This window comes from Eschrichtius robustus, chromosome 1 (genome assembly GCF_028021215.1).
Source record: "Eschrichtius robustus isolate mEscRob2 chromosome 1, mEscRob2.pri, whole genome shotgun sequence".
Taxonomy (NCBI): domain Eukaryota; kingdom Metazoa; phylum Chordata; class Mammalia; order Artiodactyla; family Eschrichtiidae; genus Eschrichtius; species Eschrichtius robustus.
The window spans coordinates 88,712,920-88,732,356 of record NC_090824.1 but is presented as its reverse complement, the minus strand read 5'-3'; the positions used below and the strand labels follow the sequence as shown (position 1 = coordinate 88,732,356).

Here is a 19,437-nt window from a genome sequence, read left to right as displayed (position 1 = left end):
AACAAAAAAATTGCATATTGAAAGTCCCCAAGTTGTACACTTTTGAGCTCCTTAATTAATGGCAGAAACCATCTCAATTTTTATAACTCCAGCATCTAGCACAGTACCTGGGAGTGGAGTACATCAGTGCGTGTTAAATGAAGTCTCATAAATCAAAGGAAGGAGCTATTACATTAGTTGTCACATCACAAAAACCACATAGCTTTTGTTCTTCATTTGACAATAGCCAATCCCAAGGAAGTTTGTAACAGCTTTCTTAAAACAAAAAACTCCTTTCCTTTCCCCTGAATCTAGGAGGATCTCTTCTTAATTAGCATTAAAATGTCTTTAGTTAACTTTTTAAAATTAAATATAAAAGCTTCTTAATTATCGGCAATAATTGTATCATTATTTCCTTACCAGAAACTAAACATTTGCTCCTAGACCTAGCATAAGGTTGACCCTAAAGGTAAAACAGGATGGCATAAGGGCATAGTTTAAATAAGGTGCCTCTTTATTCATATGGTTGCCTGTTTTTCCCTTGAACGACAACAGAAACTGCCACAACTTGGCATCAAGAAACCCAGGTCCTTTGTCTTCTTTATTTGACATCTGGCACCTACCTAAAGCACAGGTCTGTGGATAGGCTCCTTCTTCCATCTCCATAATTTACTGCATTATTAGAATTACCCATTCCAAGTAACAACACAGTGAAATTTCAGTGCATTCTCAGCCCATGCTGCTTTATTGCCAAAATATGTATGTACACAGGCACAGAGTTTCCAACTTTTACAGCAGTTCCTTTTTACAGCAAAGAATATTTCTTCTAAAATCCCAAAGATGCATAGATTAGAAAGCAAGCTGCCTTTTGTAAAACTTCAAACATTCAATGAAATTCTTTTAACATTATCTTATATACCAATGAGGCAATGAAGATCTGAACAGCAAGTAAAAACAAAAGCTACTGAAATAAAACTCTATGCAAAGGTTATTCTAACATGAATCTTCTAAATTACCAGTGACTGACAGGTGGTTTTAAGGTAAGCGCCAAGACTATTACTGTTGCTTACGGACTGATGATAATGTATTGCCAGAATATTTATCCCTGGGAGAAAATTATATTTTAATCTATGGCATGGCATACCATCACCAAGGGAGACAAAATCTTTTGAAAATTCTAACCTTAAGATATCTAAGGTTCTTGTTAGGAGTACGGGTTCCTGGAGAAATCTGTGATGCCTGGGATTCTAATATTAACATTTTAATATGGTCTAGTGGAAATAACAGGAACAGAGATTAGAGAAACACTGTCCTTAAATCTTTACTGGTTTCATTGTTTGGCAGACATGTTATTGATAAGTACCAAACAGAAACTTTACATATGGGATATGACATTTCACTTCCTGAATTGGGTAAAAGGATTATAAGTTATTCAATTAGGAACTACTGGAAAGTTACCATTCCACTTAAACATTCCTAAAGGTATTCAGAGTGAAATCCCACAGCGAAGATTAAAATGAGGTTGAAATAATTTTGGAAAAATTATTTTTCAGTCATAGAACATGAAACCTGGAAGGGGCCTAGTGAAAATCATCCAGTCTAATCTTGAATTCTCTTCTACTTAGGTCTCTTTCAGATATAATGAATCACATTTGTACATTATTTGTCATGATCACATGTACATATGTACATGGGTTATTTCAAAGTCAGGAATCATCTCAAAAAATTTTAAGCTATTACAATGAATTGATCTATTTTCTGCATCAAGTAAGAAAATAAACAGCAAGGTTCTTCTTTTTTTCAAAACGGGAAAACTTGCTCCCGTCTACCTGGCATCAAAAGCTTTAGGCCAACAAATTATCAAGTCTAACCAAAACATCAAGGATAAAACTCCGGCTATAAAAAAATTTTTTTTAAAACTTAAATACAGTAACAACAGAAAAACCAAACCACAGATGTGTCTATATTTTAAGGACTATTTCCATAAAATGGAATGGGCTCCTTTGCTGGAAGGATCTTTTATGGCTGCGTAATACCAGTACCATCCAAAAAGTCACCTAGTTACCTGAAAATCCTGGAACATCTGAAATATGTCCATGTTGCCTCTATTCACTTCCAAGATTCTAGTCTTAAGAGATCCAAACTTAAGCCACATAAAACTGTATCAGACAAACCCCATCCCTAGTTACTCTACATCTTCCACACTGGTATTCCATACTCCTTCTGAAACTCTGCACCTTTCTGATTATTATAGCCATAGCAGCTTCTTTATTTATTTGAACATGCTTAGTTTGTGCCTTTTGTTTTTAAACATGCTTGGGGACTAATGGAACCAGGCAAGAGGTCAGAGGGTGAGCACTGTTATGCTCTATTCCTGACAGTTTGAATGTCTTATGGTTGCCCCTGTTTATCTTCTAGCTTCCATTTTCAATGGAAGTAAGATAATCTTAGAAAATGAAAACTAATAATCCAAACAATAAATTCAAGCTAGTGGTTTAAGTCTATATTGCTTCATTGTTAATAAATGCATATATCTAATTACTAGTAGCCACATAACACTGGACATTTTCAACCATGCATTAGAATATTATACTCTAAAATAAGAGTTATGGGCCTGCCACTATTGCTTGCACTTCCATCCAGACCCACTTTTAATAAACATGCAGAGTAAACCCCTTGACTCAGAGGAAGTAGGGGAAATTACAAGGATACATGCAAAGTTTCAACTGAAAATGTGGGTTAATAATAAAGTGATTGCTTAGAAATGCAGGCAGGTGCTCCGCATCTATCACAATGCTGCTTCAGAACAGAGGTACAAAAGTCACACACAAAAAGGTTAAAATTAGGACCACTATTCAGTTATAAATGGATTAATTGCAAATTCTGGTCCTTTTGGGTAGAGAATGATGTAAAAATTTGGGGAAACAGAGTACTGAGAGATGTCCTCTGGAGCAGTGAGTTTTCTTGGCCATTTACTGACAGTGACGGCATAGAAGAGCATAGGTGGTATAGAGATGATGAAGATGCTCTTAGGCAGAATAGTTTGATTCACATTAATGAGCATTACCTGCACAGCTCCCTGGGGAAAAGGAGTTCATGAACAGCAGAGCTAATACAATGTAAACTCAAAAATCAATGCCCTGAAGTTTAGCATAGCCCTCTGCTTTTGAAAACTGTTGGCCAAGGAATCCTTCCAAACATGGTATAATTAACAGCCAAGCAATGTTCTGAATAAACCAGAAGCAATTTGCTTGCACCAGCAGCACCATGAGAATGTAAACTCCTGGAGGCCAAGGGTCTCTTCATATTTTGCATATCACAGGTACACAAAGAGTAAACATGAGACCAAAACAACATTGAAAAGTTTCAACCATACTTTGAGACTACAGAAACTTGTAGCACATTTGAGCATTTAAAACTATGAATGTGGCTATTAAGGGTAATCTTTAATTGTTCTAAGTAATTAAACTGTTACTGACATCACTGTAATATGCAGTGGTGTCCTCATGATCGTGCAGATGTTTGAATATTGCTTGGTTATTCCAATGTCTCTAACACAAAACTGAAGACATAGGACATTTAAAGAGGAGCTATAATCAATTTAATATAGCCTTCTCTCTATCCTTTGGAGTTGCCATTTAAGAATTTAATATTCAAGAGGCACTATTTTCTTAGATCCACTCATCTTTCAGTTTTTTCCCCTGGGAAAACAAGGGAACACAGACACAATCTTTTCAGGGATCTTCAAGGTGCTAAATGGCCAAGATGAACATGAGGTAAAAGGGAGTAAGAAGTCACCCTTGTTCCACTATTACATCCTGATGTGAGAGCTGTGTGATTCTTCAGATCAAGAAACTAGTTTGCTGGGTTCTTGTTAAAATAAGCAGTCACAGGCCTTGGCACATCTACATTAGACAGTGTACTGTCTTTGGCCATTCCCTTCAATCCTTTTGCTTCATACCTTTAAATCCTAACGCCCCTACACTACCAGGCATGAGGAAAAGCCAGCTATCCAAGTTCTTGGTCTGTTTTTTTAAACTCTAAATATACACACACAACAAACTTTTCTCTCTCTTTAAAAAATGTACCCAGGAAACTAATGGAGAAAGATGAGGTGACAAAGCAAAAAGGATGCCATTTTGTAAATGCCTGTTGTTAAAAGAAACATCATAAGCAAAATCCCCACACGATGAGCTTCAGTGGGGTCACTCAGTAGGAGTACGTTTGTTTCCAGGTTAAGCATTAGAAAAGCTTAAATTAAATGGCTCTAACCCTCTGCTCTAGCAAACAAGTAGGGTCTTTAACCTTTAACTTGCACAAAAGTTGCTATTTCTCACATAATGATATATTCATATACATTCATAGTTTTTTTTTTAAAAAGTACCTTTTATGTACTCTTTACCTACATCTTTTTCCTTTCATGGAATTCTGTTATCACAGAGCCTCAAACTCAAGTAGTATTCTACTGTACAACCCTGCTAACGCAACTTAGTATACATGCAAAACTGTTATTGCTACTGAAATTCTACCTCTTGAAAATTATGTTTGTTTTATGGCTTTTTTTTTTTTTTTGCAATAGGAAATACTCTTTCCTATATACTGTGCTATTTTGCATTCATTACCTTTTCAGAGGTATTTTTTTAAATGTTTAAATGTTTTTCAGAAGTGGATTCTCCCAGGCGCTAAACTACTTGAACCAAGAGTACAACTACTTTAAGTATACTATAAGAATCTAAACCTGGGTCCCTCGAGATTTGCTGCCCATGAGTCAATTTCTTTAAGCCTGCTTCTGCACACAAGACACACCACATTAAAAAAGTTTTGCATTTCCTATCATACTAACTATAGAAATCTGTGGCAATAAATCCTGGACTCTCCTAATACTCAGATTTAAAAATCACCCCAGAAAACTGCCATTTCCAAGTTCTCAAGAAAGCTTTTAGAGGTAGGAATTTCTTTTCTACAGAAAGCTATGCTTTCAGAACAAAACAACTTTTATTTCTACAAGGAAAAGAGAAAAGAGTGAAAGCTGTCTGAGGCAATTTACTATAACCAAGCAGGGGTTAATATTAATACATGGCAACCTAGGTAGCCTCCATTTAGCTACATTGCCAATTCTCATGAAAAGGTCTGGAATCTCATCAATACACAATTCAGCAAATTTGGAAACAGGAAAAGCCCATGAGAAATTAATCTAGGACACTCTGAACTACTGACCAGTGTTCTTCTGTTAACATGTAGCATACTGCAGATAGGAAACATAAATGGTCTTCAGATTAGAAAAGCACTCACTTGAGCAATTAACAAAGCATCTCAGTAAGACATGCAAACTGTAAAATAATCTGATGCAAAAAGAGTGGGAAAACAATAAACCTACAAGACATACAATGTGAAAGCAGTGTAAGAACAGTCTCACCTCAAAGAGAGCAAAGCAGAATCATGAAATGTGGCCTCATTTTGATATAAGGCTTCATAACACACAAAGGCAACTGGTTTCCTACCTCATGGAAAACTTAAAAATCCTCAAAGACAGTATCTCACCTTGTGACCCCATATTTCTATTCATTTCTTTTTGGCCTTAATCTCTTTTCCCCAGGGAGAATATCACGGATTCAGATATTTATGAGAAAAGAAAAGGTATAGATTTTCCACTCTTTTTACACTATTAGTTATTATCAATAATTCATCCTGAAGTTTAAATTATTACTAGGCTCATGCACTAACCCCTAACATGGCACTACAATATGCTACCAAGCACTAATGCTTACAAAACTATACACGTCTCAAAATGGAAGACATTGGTGATTTTGTTGTTCTTAAACAACTTGTAACATTTGTCCACAAGTATTAAAATATACATATATATATTTCTATTGCACATATCCCATTTTTGTTCAACTTTTTAAAAGAAAAACTGCCAGCTAACATGGATGAGCAAAGGAAGCAGGCACAGCTACAGACTGAGGCATAGTCCTGACTAAAATTATAGCTTTTGCCATCATGAAGTGGACCAAAATAGACCAGGAAAAACAACGTAGATGTATTAAGTAAACACTGGGCAAATACAACTGGAATATACCCATTTTGTTAAATGCCATCTGGTGAAAATCATGGAAGATGCAGAAACAACTTGAAAGCATTAAACAGTGGTTCTCTTAGCTTTGAAATGAAAATATGTAAAGCAATTGGAGAAGATGAGTCTGATACACACACAATTATTCAAACAAGTGGGCCAGAGATGGTTTCACTGGTGCTGACAGTAGAGGGTCTCTATCCCCTGCCAAACAATCCTACCCAAAAAGTTGCCCAAAAAAACATGGGGAGGATGGGTAACAGACAAATGAAGATACAAATTCTCCATGATATGATATTCCCAATATACCAATGGGACTCATGTATGTAGGTTCCATTCTGTCTTTATCAATTCCAAAATACTGATAGAAAACATCAGGAAGTGGCTGAGAAGTTACTTAAGAGAAAAATTTAACTTACCTTTATCCAAGTTACTTACACTATGCTTTACCACTCAGTAATTGCCCCCAATTAAAGGAAATTATATTTTATCTATATCATGTAATTATTTTACTAAAACGCTTCCGTATGCCAATTCAAACTGGTTAACCAATTTAACTAATCATTAAGAGTGCTCAATATTTCCAATTTTTGGCTATTTCTATCACTCTCAAATTCTGGTAAATCTGCCCCAAGATTTCAACAGCACAACATGTATGGCCCTGGGCAAACATTCCCTGTATCACAGAGATGATCTAAGATGATTCGTTCTTAATTTCATCTAACCAGCTTTAAATTCTTTCTCTACTCACAAAAACTTATAAAGGTTTCATTCTTCTTATGTAAACACCTGGCAATTCATACAATGGTCCTCTGTTGATTTGGAAGCAAGGACGGCTTTACCCTGTAGTCTGTTCATCAGATAGTTGTTAAGTTTTAACAGAAAGAAAGGAAATTCATTATTTCTTACTGGAACTATTTTTCTTGTTTGAGTTTTTTCAGACCCTGGATTTCTTCTAAATCTACATTGACCCAACCACAGTCTGGGAACATTTCTTCTGAGGCCCATTCTCTGATGAGAAAGTTCGGTTCCAACTGGGGAAAGTTACCTCAGTCCCAGCCTTTTCAGCCGAACATACACCTATTGCCTAGAAAAATAAATCAAATACCCAAGAACCCATCTTGGATCAAAGGAAAAAAGTTACTTAACCTTTTACAAAAAACAGAGCTATAGAATGTGAAACGCCATAAAGTCAGATGGAGCTGCATAAAGCATTTTCCTTCTTTTTCTTAGGAGAAAGGAGTAATATGGAAACTTTCCACATTTTTTTCTCCACTCCTGTATGTCCAAAGGTGAAGGCAGGTCATACTGTAGGGTCCATCCCTAGATATTCTGAACAGAAAAACCACTTCTGCCACTTTTCTTCCAGCCTTAGCAGCATGTAAAACCAAGTCTCAAGTGCTATATAAATAAGACTGCACGAAAAAGAATGAACTAATTTGTAATACAGTAGCTTCTCATCCTAGGGTGGTGAAGAGGGTTCCATCCCTGGACTCAAAACTGTTTAGTTTCCTTTTACCAACCGTTCACTAAACCCAAGCATGCATTCATAGGGTTAGCATCTGCACAATGTGGTTATTCCTTAGAAGAATGAAAAAACATTAAAAAATACCATATATCCAAAGACTTCTGAGAAAGAAGTCCACCACAGCTTCCTTCTCCAGGAGAAATATCCCTCTTATCATCCAAAAATGTGTACTTACACATGTAAAAATGTGTATTTATAGAGTTGTGATGATGTACTCACATATGCAACTAACCTTGTGATATCCTGTCTTTATGCTTCTTTATCACATCAAAGGTTTTATTGCAAAACTGGACCTTTGTTCTTATCCAGTAAATCTATGCCAAAGGATGAGTCAGGTATTAGATATATATGTAATTTTTTAAGCATCTCTTTCACTTCAAATTAGAACACATATTTGGAATTTACTGCTGCAGGTCTCAACTGTGCTTATCACAACAGTGGCTAAAACTGGAAGACGTTAAAAAAAAAACACCCTGATGTCACGCATGCTTGCTATTTCGTCTTCTTGTCTGGAACAAAAGGTAAAGAATTCACAAATATCGCCATCTAAGCACCTGTTTCAAATGATATCAGCTTTCAGCTTGTAAAATTATTTGTGATTAAGCAAATTGCAGCAGAAGAGGCATGTCAGTTGCTTCTTTCTTCCTAGAGAAGTTAGCAGGATGACTGCATCCCAGGGGCTTCTCTTCTTTGAATCTGAGAGGTGGAACAAAAAGAAAAGCAGCCTTTTCCAGTCCAAATCATGGAGGTAAAGTGTAGAGAAGAGATATCCACATTTCAAGAATAGGGAAGGTGGCCCGATAAAAGCAGCAGGACAACCCCACTCCAGGAGACAACGTAGAAACACCTGGAAATACAAAATAAATTGAAAACAGGAAGATTAAGATAGGTACTTCTATATGAGCTTACTTTTTAAAAATAGTATTTAAAACACACAGAGAAAATTTTTTTGGATTACATATTGTTTAAAAGAAAATGTCCAACCACACCACCAAATTCAGTATTATCACTGGAAAAGCAGAAGCAGGGGAGCTTCCCGGGTGGCGCAGTGGTTCAGAATCCGCCTGCCAATGCAAGGGACACAGGTTCAAGACCTGGTCCGGGAAGACCCCACATGCCGTGGAGCAACTAAGCCTGTGCGCCACAACTACTGAGCCTGAGCTCTAGAGCCCGCAAGCTACAACTACTGAACCTGTGCACCCAGAGCCCATGCTCCACAAGAGAAGCCACCGCAATGAGAAGCCCGTGCACTACAACGAAGAGTAGCCCCTGCTCACTGCAACTAGAGAAAGCCCGTGCGCAGCAACGAAGACCCAACACAGCCAAAAATTAAAAAAAAATAGATTTATTAAAAAAAAAAAGAAAGAAAGAAAGAACGAAAAGCAGAAGCAGGGACTTCCCCAGTGGTCTAGTGGTTAAGATTCCACCTTTCAATGCAGGGGGCACGGGTTCGATCCCTAGTCGGGGAACTAAGATCCCACACGCATAAGGGTGCAGCCAAAAAAATAAATAAATAATAAATAAGAACAAACTAACAAATAAATAAATAAAAAGAAAGAAAGAAAAGCAGAAGCAGTAGCCAGGAAACTTATGTAAGTATGATACAAAAAGCTAGAATTATATAAAAACTTGCATTATATAAAATGAGATACACATGTTAATTTCCTCTTATGCAAATGGAGTCATACAGTCCATGAAATGATTCTATATAAAACATTTATGTTGGGACTTCCCTGGTGGCACAGTGGTTAAGAATCTGCCTGCCAATGCAGAGGATATGGGTTCGAGCCCTGGTACAGGAAGATCCCACATGCCGCGGAGCAACTAAGCCCGCGAGCCACAACTACTGAGCCCACGTGCCACAACTACTGAAGCCCATGCCCCTAGAGCCTGTGCTCCGCAACAAAAGAAGCCACCGCAATGAGAAGCCCATGCACTGCAACAAAGAGTAGCCCCTGCTCACCACAACTAGAGAAAGCCCACATGCAACAACAAAGACCCAACACAGTCAAAAATAAATAAATATTTAAAAATTTAAAAATTAAAAAAAATAAAACATTTGTGTTTAAAAGCAGTATTGCAGGACTTCCCTGGTGGTGCAGTGGTTAAGAATCCACCTGCCAATGCAGGGGACACGGGTTCGAGCCCTCATCCGGGAAGATCCCACGTGCCATTGAGCAACTAAGCCCGTGCACCACAACTACAGAGCCTGTGCTCTAGAGCCCATGAGCCACAACTACTGAGCCCATGTGCCACAGCTACTGAAGCCCGCATGCTTAGAGCCCATGCTCCACAACAAGAGAAGCCACTGCAGTGAGTAGCCCCCGCTCGCCACACCTAGAGAAAGCCAGCGTGCAGCAACGAAGACCCAACACAGCCATAAATAAATAAATAAATAAATTTATAAATAAATAAATAAATTTATAGAGTAAATAAATAAATAAAACCAGTACTGTACTCCAAAGTTGATGCTTAAATACTTAATACTCAAAACCATATGTGTCATCTGACTCGGAATTATCTTCAACTACCTAATACCAAGAGTGAACAATAAAAATTTTGTGAACTATAAACACAGGTAAAACAATATGTACTGTAGCATGATCGCCAAATGCAAGCATGTAAAAACATTAGCAGTTCACTGCTGTTAAACATCACACTTGTCAAATTGCAAATATCTGCAAAAGTAAATCAGACAAAAAAAGGACAAATATTGTGTAAGTCCTCTTACATGAGGTAACTAGACTAGGCAAATTCACAGAGAAAGAAAGTGGAATAGAGGTAACTAGGAACTGGGGCAGGGGGTGGGGGGGGTGCGGGGCAGGGAAGTGCAGAGTTACTGCTTAATGGGTATTGAGTTTGTTTGGGATGATGAATAAGTTCTGGAAATCGTGGTAATGGTTGCAGAACAATGTGAATATACTTAATGCCACTAAACTATACATTTAAATATAGTTAAAATGATAAATTTTATGTATGATAATAAATAAATAAATCACAGGTACATACCAAAAGCTTAAATAAATTATTTAAGCTTACAAAAATGGCCAATGGTGACTGGCTAACTAGTCTTCCTAGCCCTCCATTTTTAGTACGTCACAGAGATTCAAAAATACCTCTCAACTCCAAACTGAGCTTGAATAACCTCTTCTGGTTGAAGACGAGACAGTTCTGATTCAAAGCCTACAAAAGGAAAATGTAAATTAATTCAGAAGGTAAAGAACTACAGAATTTGCATTTGTTATAAAAGCAGCAGAGGAAGTGAGAGAAAAAACTGAGAATATCCACATACAGGCCTTTAGAACCCTATGGAGAACAGAGCTGTTTCATTATATAAGCTTACTCAGGCTAGTTCAAAGCTTGCACCAGCCACTAGACTGTTCTGTAGCTCAATTCTAATGGCCAGATAACTGGCAGTAATGTTGAGGGGGAAAGAAGATACAAGCTAGTTCTTTCCACAAATAAATATGCTGAAAGAATTCTATATAAACCAAGTAAGTACCAAAGAAGTCTTTTAAAAATGCACCTTTTTGGGACTTCCCTGGAGGTCCAGTGGTTAAGACCCCGTGCTCCCAGCGCAGGAGGCACAGGTTCGATCCCTGATCAGGGAGCTAAGATCCCGCATGCCATGCGGCTTGGCCCAAAAAAAAGAAAGAAAAAGAAAAAAAGCACCTTTTCCTTAATGTCATTTGCTGCAACATGAATGGATGTAGAAATTATCATATTAAGTGAAGTTAAGTCAGGGACAGAAGGACAAATACCATATGATATCATTTATATGTGGAACCTAAAGAAAAAATGATACAAATGAACTTATTTACAAAACAGAAACAGACTCACAGACATAAAAAACTTATGGTTACCAAAGGGGATGGCGGCTAAATTAGGAGTCTGGGATTAACATATACACACTACTATGTATAAAATAGGCAAACAAAGACCTACCATATAGCACAGGGAACTATACTCAATATCTTGGAATAACCTATAATGGAAAAGAATCTGAAAAAGAATACATATGTATGTGTGTATGTATATATATACACACATATATATATAAAACTGAATCACTCTGCTGTACACCTGAAGCACAACATTGTAAATTAACTATACTTCAATTTTAAAAATGCACCTTTTCTTGTGCTTGCTTCAGCAGCACATATACTAAAATTGGGAATGATACAGAGAAGATTAGCATGGCCCCTGCGCAAGGATGACACATAAATTCGTGAAGCGTTCCATATTTTAAATTTATTTATTTATTCATTCATTCCCTCATTTATGGCTGCGTTGGGTATTCACTGCTGTGCACAGGCTTTCTCTAGCTGCGGCGAGCGGGGGCTACTCTTCGTTGTGGTGCGCGGGCTTCTCATTGCAGTGGCCTCTTGTTGTGGAGCACGGGCTCTAGGCGCGTGGGCTTCAGTAGTTGTGGCTCATGGGCTCTAGAGCGCAGGCTCAGTAGTTGTGGTGCACAGGCTTAGTTGCTTTGTGGCATGTGGGATCTTCCTGGACCAGGGCTCGACCGTGTCCCCTGCATTGGCAGGCAGATTCTCAACCACTGCGCCACCAGGGAAGTCCCAAAAACACACCTTTTCTTAATAGGGAAACTGTCTGGACTCTTTTAAAGACAAATTCCTTTAGCAATATCAACTAATAAAAATGCATACATTCATCATATATAAACCTTATCCCCCAATCTACATCTTAATATTAGGCAATAATGATAGAACATCATAAGCTTGTATTCTCTTCATAATACCCAGTTTCACATCTCAAACATGACTATTCAACTCTAAACTCACGTGTTTGAATCACAAACTGTAGGTCCCATTTGAAAACTGAATGAATAGTAGCTTAGTATAAAAGCCAAAGTTTTGACCATTACCCAAAATTCCACATAAGATCCCCACTGTATCTCTTTTGATGCCAATTCTATCTCCCCCTTCATCATGGGCTCCAACCATACTGGACTCTGCTCTTCCTGGAATGTCAGACACGCTACCTTATAGCCTGTGTACTGGCTGTTCTCTTTGTGAGAAGACTCTTTCACCAGGTACCCACAGAGCTAATCCCCTCACCTTGAAGTTTTTATTCAACTGTCATTTTCTCAAAGAGGCCTACTCTGAGCCCTGATTTAAGATCACATTGTTCCCCCCATCCTATCCACAGATGTATCCCCACCATTCCCCTTTACCTTTTTCTACTTTTCCTTTTAATCCATGCATGAAACACTACATAAGGTACTTATATAAAGTACAATACTTATTATATTTCTCATGTGTCCTGTCTAAAATGTAACCTCCACCAGGAAGGAACCTGTTTTGTGCCCTGGTGAATCCCAGGCACCTAGCATAGCATGTGACCCATAATAAGCACTTAATAAAAATTTGTTGAATAACTGAATAGCAGGGCTCTTAAATATACTTAGCCAACATGAGCTAAAATTTAAATAGACAGGTTCTAGAGTTAGGTGAAGAAAGTACAACTATACACTCTGATCTACAAAACTTACAAATACATTCCTGTAAAGCTGGTGCCTTACTATGCATTTCTGGGTCTCTGAACTCACTTGTTTAGTGCCGTTGATTATACAAAAAATGTAACTTTATATTAGAAAATCTGACTTATTGAGAGGATGAAAAGGGAAAATAGGAATTTTCAATGAAGCTCTTGGGCTAGCCAGATATGAGTCAAATGACTTTATGTAGTAGTCAGCTTCTATGGTGGTCCCCCCTTACTGCTGCCTCCTGGTATTCACACCCTTTAATAATCCCTTCTAAAAATGAATCAGGGTTCATCTATGTGACTACTGTATAATAAAAAATTTGACTGGCCTTTGTCCCTAGAGGGAGACTACAAATCGTTGGAATTTACAGTAGATGAACCAGTGGAAATTAAACAACACACTCCTAAACAACCAATGGGTCAAAGAAGAAATCACAAGGGAAATTTGAAAATATCTTGAGACAAATGAAAACAAAAACACAGCATACCAAAACTCACAGGATGCAGCAAAAGCAGTGCTAAGAGTAATATACAGCTGTAAATGCTTAAATTAAAAATGAAGAAGAATATCAAATCAACAACCTAACTTTATACCTTAAGGAACTAGAAAAAGAATAAACTAAACCCAAAGCAGCCAGAAGGAAGGAAAAAATAAATAAATATGAAACCTAAGATTGGTTCAGACAGAGTCATGGGAACCCTTGAACCTGCAGTCAGTTGGTCAGAAGTGCAGGTGGCCTGGGGATCCTCCAAAGTGCTGCTGGCATCTAAAGTGAGGGCAGTCTTCTTGGGGGATCATGCCCTTTTGACTTGTGGGGTCTGCGTTAATTCCAGATGGTTAGTGTCAGAATTGTATTGCAGTATGCTAGTTGGTGTCTAAACAACGACCAACAGAATGAGGAGGAAGTGACAGTGAGTGACTTTTGAGGCAAGGTCATAGATGGGATTGTGGCTTCTGCCTTGCTCTCCTGAATTGCCTGTTCTGGTAAAAGCCAGCTGCTGTATCATGACACTCCAGCAGCCCTGGAAGAGGCTGACAGTGGTAGGAATGAAGCTTTCCACAACCAGCATGAATTTGCTAGCCATGTGAATGAGTCACCATGGAATCAGATGACTGCCACCCCAGCTAGTATCTTGACTGTAACCCTGTAAGAGACTCCAAACCAGAAACCCTAACTCCTGACCCACACAAACTGTGCAAGATAATAAATGTTTACTGTTGTTTTAATCCACTAAATTTTAGGTAATTTGTTACACATCAATAAATAGCTCAAACATTTCACTTCCTTTAAGGACAGGAAGAATGATATACCATGGGAGTTAAATACTTTCTTACTTTGCTATGTAAATTCAGAACACATTTCATAAAACACAATGGACAGCACTGTCATTCAAATTAAATTTTAAAGTGTCTTATTAAAAACAGGGCTTCCCTGGTGGCGCAGTGGTTGGGAATCTGCCTGCCAATGCAGGGGACACGGGTTCGAGCCCTGGTCTGGGAAGATCCCACATGCCGCGGAGCGACTAGGCCCATGAGCCACAATTGCTGAGCCTGCGCATCTGGAGCCTGTGCTCCGCAACAAGACAGGCCGCGATAGTGAGAGGACCGCGCACTGTGAAGAAGAGTGGCCCCCACTTGCCGCAACTAGAGAAGGCCCTCGCACAGAAACGAAGACCCAACACAGCCAAAAATAAATAAATAAATAAAATTTTAAAAAAACAACACAAAACAAACAAATGCTGGGGGTTTCCCTGGTGGCGCAGTGGTTGAGAATCCGCCTGCCAATGCAGGGGACACGGGTTCAAGCCCTGGTCTGGGAAGATCCCATATGCCGCGGAGCAACTAAGCCCGTGCGCCATGACTACTGACCCTGCACTCTAGAGCCCGTGAGCCACAGCTACTGAAGCCCACACGCCTAGAGCCCAGGCTCCACAAGAGAAGCCACCACAATGAGAAGCCCGCGCACCACAACGAAGAATAGCCCCCGCTCGCCGCAACTAGAGAAAGCCCACGCACAGCAACAAAGACCCAACTCAGCCAAAAATAAAAAATAAATTAATTTTTTAAAAAATTATAAAAAAAACAACAACAAACAAACAAATGCTGGCACTTCCCTGGCGGTCCTGTGGTTAAGACTCTGTGCTCCCAATGCAGGGGGCATGGGTTCGATCCTTGGTCAGGAAACTAAGATCCCCCATGCCGCATGGCCAAAAAAAGAAAAAGAAAAACAAATGCTGGGTTTGTTGGACAGTTTCTGCCCCCAGATGTGGGATAGACTATACAAATATAGATGTGCTTAAGTGGATTTATTTCCTCCCCATAAATGAAAGCACACTATACACCTTGTTCTGCACCTTGCTTTCTTCCCTTTCATGTATATTAGAGATGATTCTGTATCAGAATTTAAAGCTACCTTGTAAGTACAGAAGCAGCTACATTTATTTACATCAGTTCCCCATAGATGGATAGATTGCTAGGAATATTGTGCTATACCAATGTCAAGTTTCTATTACTCAGGCCCAAAATGGAGTCCCTTGTGTTAAACCCACATCACCTAACCAAGACTTAATACCTAACCTAACTGCAGTTCAATCTCCTCCAGAAATGTAACCTTTAACCACTCAGTCTGGAATTACCTGGTCAGCAGAATCCTTCCATTCCTCTTAGGAGGATGACCTTTCCTGAAATAACACATTCTTTGCTAATAATTTCCTTTTTCTGCCCCCTTTTCACCTTTCTTTCCTTTTCTACAGCTCAGCAGAGCTCCTTTCTATTTGTTAGATGGGAGGCTACCTGATTGATGAATCATTTAATGAAGGCAATCAGATCTTTAAATTTACTCAGTGGATATAATTCAAAAAGACACCTGCACCCTTATGTTCATAGCAGCACTATTCACAATAGCAAGACATGGAAACAACCTAAATGTCCATCAACAGATGAGTGGATAAAGAAGATGTGGTACATATATATACGATGGAATACTACTCAGCCATAAAAAAGAACAAAATAATGCCATTTGCAGCAACATGGATGCAACTAGAGATTATCATACTAAGTCAGAAAGAGAAAGACAAACACCATATAATATCACTTATATGTATGTGGAATCTAAAATATGACATAAATGAACCTGAGAAGCAGAAACAGACTCACAGACATAGAGAACAGACTTGTGGTTGCCAAGGGGGCGGGGGGTGGGGGAGGGATGGATGGACTGGGTGTTTGGGTTAGTAGATGCAAACTATTACATACAGAATGGATGGACAACAAGGTCTTACAGTATAGCACAGGGACTCTGTGCTCCCAATGCAGGGGGCATGGGCTCGATCCTTGGTCAGGAAACTAAGATCCCCCATGCCGCATGGCCAAAAAAAGAAAAAGAAAAGCAAATTCTGGGTTTGCTGGATAGTTTCTGCCCCCAGATGTGGGATAGACTATACTAATATAGATGTGCTTAAGTGGATTTATTTCCTCCCCATAAATGAAAGCACGCTATACAATATCCTGGGATTCAATGTCCTGGGATAAACCAAAATGGAAAAGAATATAAAAAGAATATAGATATATGTATAACTGAGTCACTTTACTGTACAGCAGAAATTAACACAACATTGTAAATCAACTATACTTCAATTTAAATAAATAAATAAATAAATAAATTTACTCAGTTGAATTTGTGTTATTTAACAGTCTGCCTGGACTTAATTAAGGTTACAATCCAAGCAACAAAGCCTTGGCTCTAAAAGCATATGATAAAGACTCTACCAGCTGAAGGGTATTTATTCCTTTTTCCCTCTTCTTATTCCTTTTCTTAATATTGAAATACATATAGTTGGAGTTTTTCACTCATCTTTCTTCAATTTTTTTTATTGTAAAATACACACAACATACAATTTATCATCTTAACCCCTTTTAAGTGTTCAGTTCAGTGGTAAGAAGTACATTCACATTATCGTGCAACCATCACCACCATCCATCTCCAGAACTCTTTTCATATTACAAATCTGAAACTCTGTACCAATTAAATAATAAACCTCCATTTCCCCTCCCTGCAGCCCCTGGCAACCACCATTCTACTGTCTGTCTCTATGATTTTGACTACTCTAAGTCCCTTATACAAGTGGTATACAAGATTTTAATCCTTAAAGCAGTTCAACATTGAATGTTTTTCATATAATACAATCAAGGTATATGACTAAGTAGATAGTATGATTTGAACTGTGTCCTCCCCAAATTCCTATGTTGTCATATGAATACCTCAAAATATGATCTTATTTAGAAACAGAGTCACTGCAGATGTAATTAATTAAGATGAGGTCATACTGGAGCCAAGTGGGCCCCTAATCTGACTGGTGTCCTTATAAAAGGGAGAATTTAGGACATAGACACACACAGGGAGAATGCCTTGTGAAGACTGGAGTTATGCTGCCACAAGCCAAAGGACTACCCAAAGCTAGAAGAAAAGCGTGGAACAAATCCTTCCCTAGTGCCTTCAGGGAGAGATTACACCAATAACTTATAGTCACTTTTGACGTTCATCCTCTGTTGAAGCTAATGATTTCTTGTTCTACTTCTATCTAGCTATTTCCAATCTGCTTAAACAGTATTTGAAAGCATTAGCCACTATTACTCACTTGCCAAATCCTGAGTTCAGAATTTTGTTTTCTTTTCGAGATGAATATAAAAGCACCTACAAGTCAAGGAAAATGTTCTTCCTGTGATAAGGAAAAATAAAAAGAACATTACAGTAAGGATACAGCCCTCACTTTTGCTGTATGCATTTATGTGCAAAATTATTCAAATGAACCAAACTGGTCTTAAAAACATCACTATCAAAAACTATTCAGAAGGAACAGTCAAAAAGAATTCACTCTCCACCTGCACTGGCATTAATTTTACAAAGATGTCAAAACTCCTGGAGCAGTGGTTCTCGAGTTTTTAAACACTGTCCCCTTTGAGAATCTGATGATGCTATGGACACTCTTCTCCCGCAAAAGACCTTTGCTTTAGTATAAATGATCACTCCCCTGCTTGTGAGGCAGGAAGGAAGAATGTTCTGTTCCTTTCCTCTGCCCAGTATCTTTCTTCTCCTAGATGAAATGAAAAAACTACTCTGGACAAAAGCAACAGAAAGGTCTTATTTAGAAGTATTTCTTTACCTGGTATTTTCAGCTCTGCTAAATCCAGGGCCAGCAAAAAGCATACCAGACACATTCATTTGTATTAGGACATGTCACTCGAACTGGGCCTAACTAATGTGCCAGTTTTAAACAGGCTTCACCAACTCAGAAACCTTTCCCACAATTTAAGTGAAAGACCGAATGAGGGGTCATAACAACCCAAATTACAAAAAAAGATACCCCATAAAATTACACAAGAACCGAATACAAATGCCTGACAGTAGTATACTTTGTAACCCCACCCCATTACACAAATTACTTTATAATAATAATTCCCCAAACTCTTTCTCATTCTCTCTATAAATAGATATATAAATAAAAATTGTACACTGATTCCTTTAGTTCTGGAAAACTACGGTTACTTCTACCTAGAGTCAGCAGAGATTAATGCGCCATTAGGCAACTATCAGGTCATACAAGGACAAAGCTGCTTTCGCAGATTTTAAAAAAGTTTGAGAGGTGGGAGTAGGAACGAATGCATATAATAAAGGTAAGCAAGAGAATGTACACGATACACAGACTCAAATTAAATCCCAGGAAGTGGGGGAAACCTGTTACACCAAATCTCAAGGTCAACAGGACAGGGACACAAAATACTCAGAGCCGCAACAGGCCTCGATTGAGACCCGAGCCTCAGGCAAAACAGTGGACACGAAGTTCGTGAGGCGAGGAGCATAAATAAATCAATAAAACAAAGATATTCTTCAAAGATAAACCGATGGCCGACGCAGAGAATGCCACATATACAGAAGCGTGGATGCAATCATCGGGCAACAAGCCGAAAGCACAAAGGCAGCCAAAGGCAAGGCACTGAGAAGGTCAGTGGCAGGTCGGGTCTGAGTAGTGGTGCAACACACGCCCAAAAGTCGGGGCTGCCGCCCTGGGGCCGCTCGGAAGGAAACCCGCGCCTGGCCAAGACCCGTGCCAGCTGCTGGCGGGCTCCGCGCACTCCGTTCTTCGGACGGCTTGGGCCGCGCCACCTCCTGCTAGTTCCCCTGTCTTAGCCTTCTCGGCTTACCTCGCACGGGCCAGCAGAAGCACTCGAGCGCCCGGGGGCCGGCCCTCCCCCTGGCCCAAAGGCCAGGTGGCCTCGACGCACCTCACTCCGCCATCTTTGCTCCTTCTCAAGTCTGCCAACCCTGCGGCGGCCGTTTCCACAACCCCCGCC

General features: G+C 39.0%; 1 long non-coding RNA gene and 1 other non-coding gene across 2 annotated transcripts; one reads left to right on the top strand and one right to left on the bottom strand.

The window, feature by feature from the left end:
• Positions 1 to 701: 701 nt before the first annotated feature.
• Positions 702 to 19,437, bottom strand: LOC137768229 (uncharacterized). Its single transcript, XR_011074735.1, has 4 exons — positions 19,288 to 19,437; positions 17,724 to 17,804; positions 10,697 to 10,763; positions 702 to 8,427 (listed from the first exon to the last, which is right to left on the bottom strand). It is a non-coding gene; the product is annotated as an uncharacterized lncRNA (long non-coding RNA).
• Positions 11,721 to 11,828, top strand: LOC137754631 (U6 spliceosomal RNA). Its single transcript, XR_011071905.1, has one exon. It is a non-coding gene; the product is annotated as a U6 spliceosomal RNA (small nuclear RNA).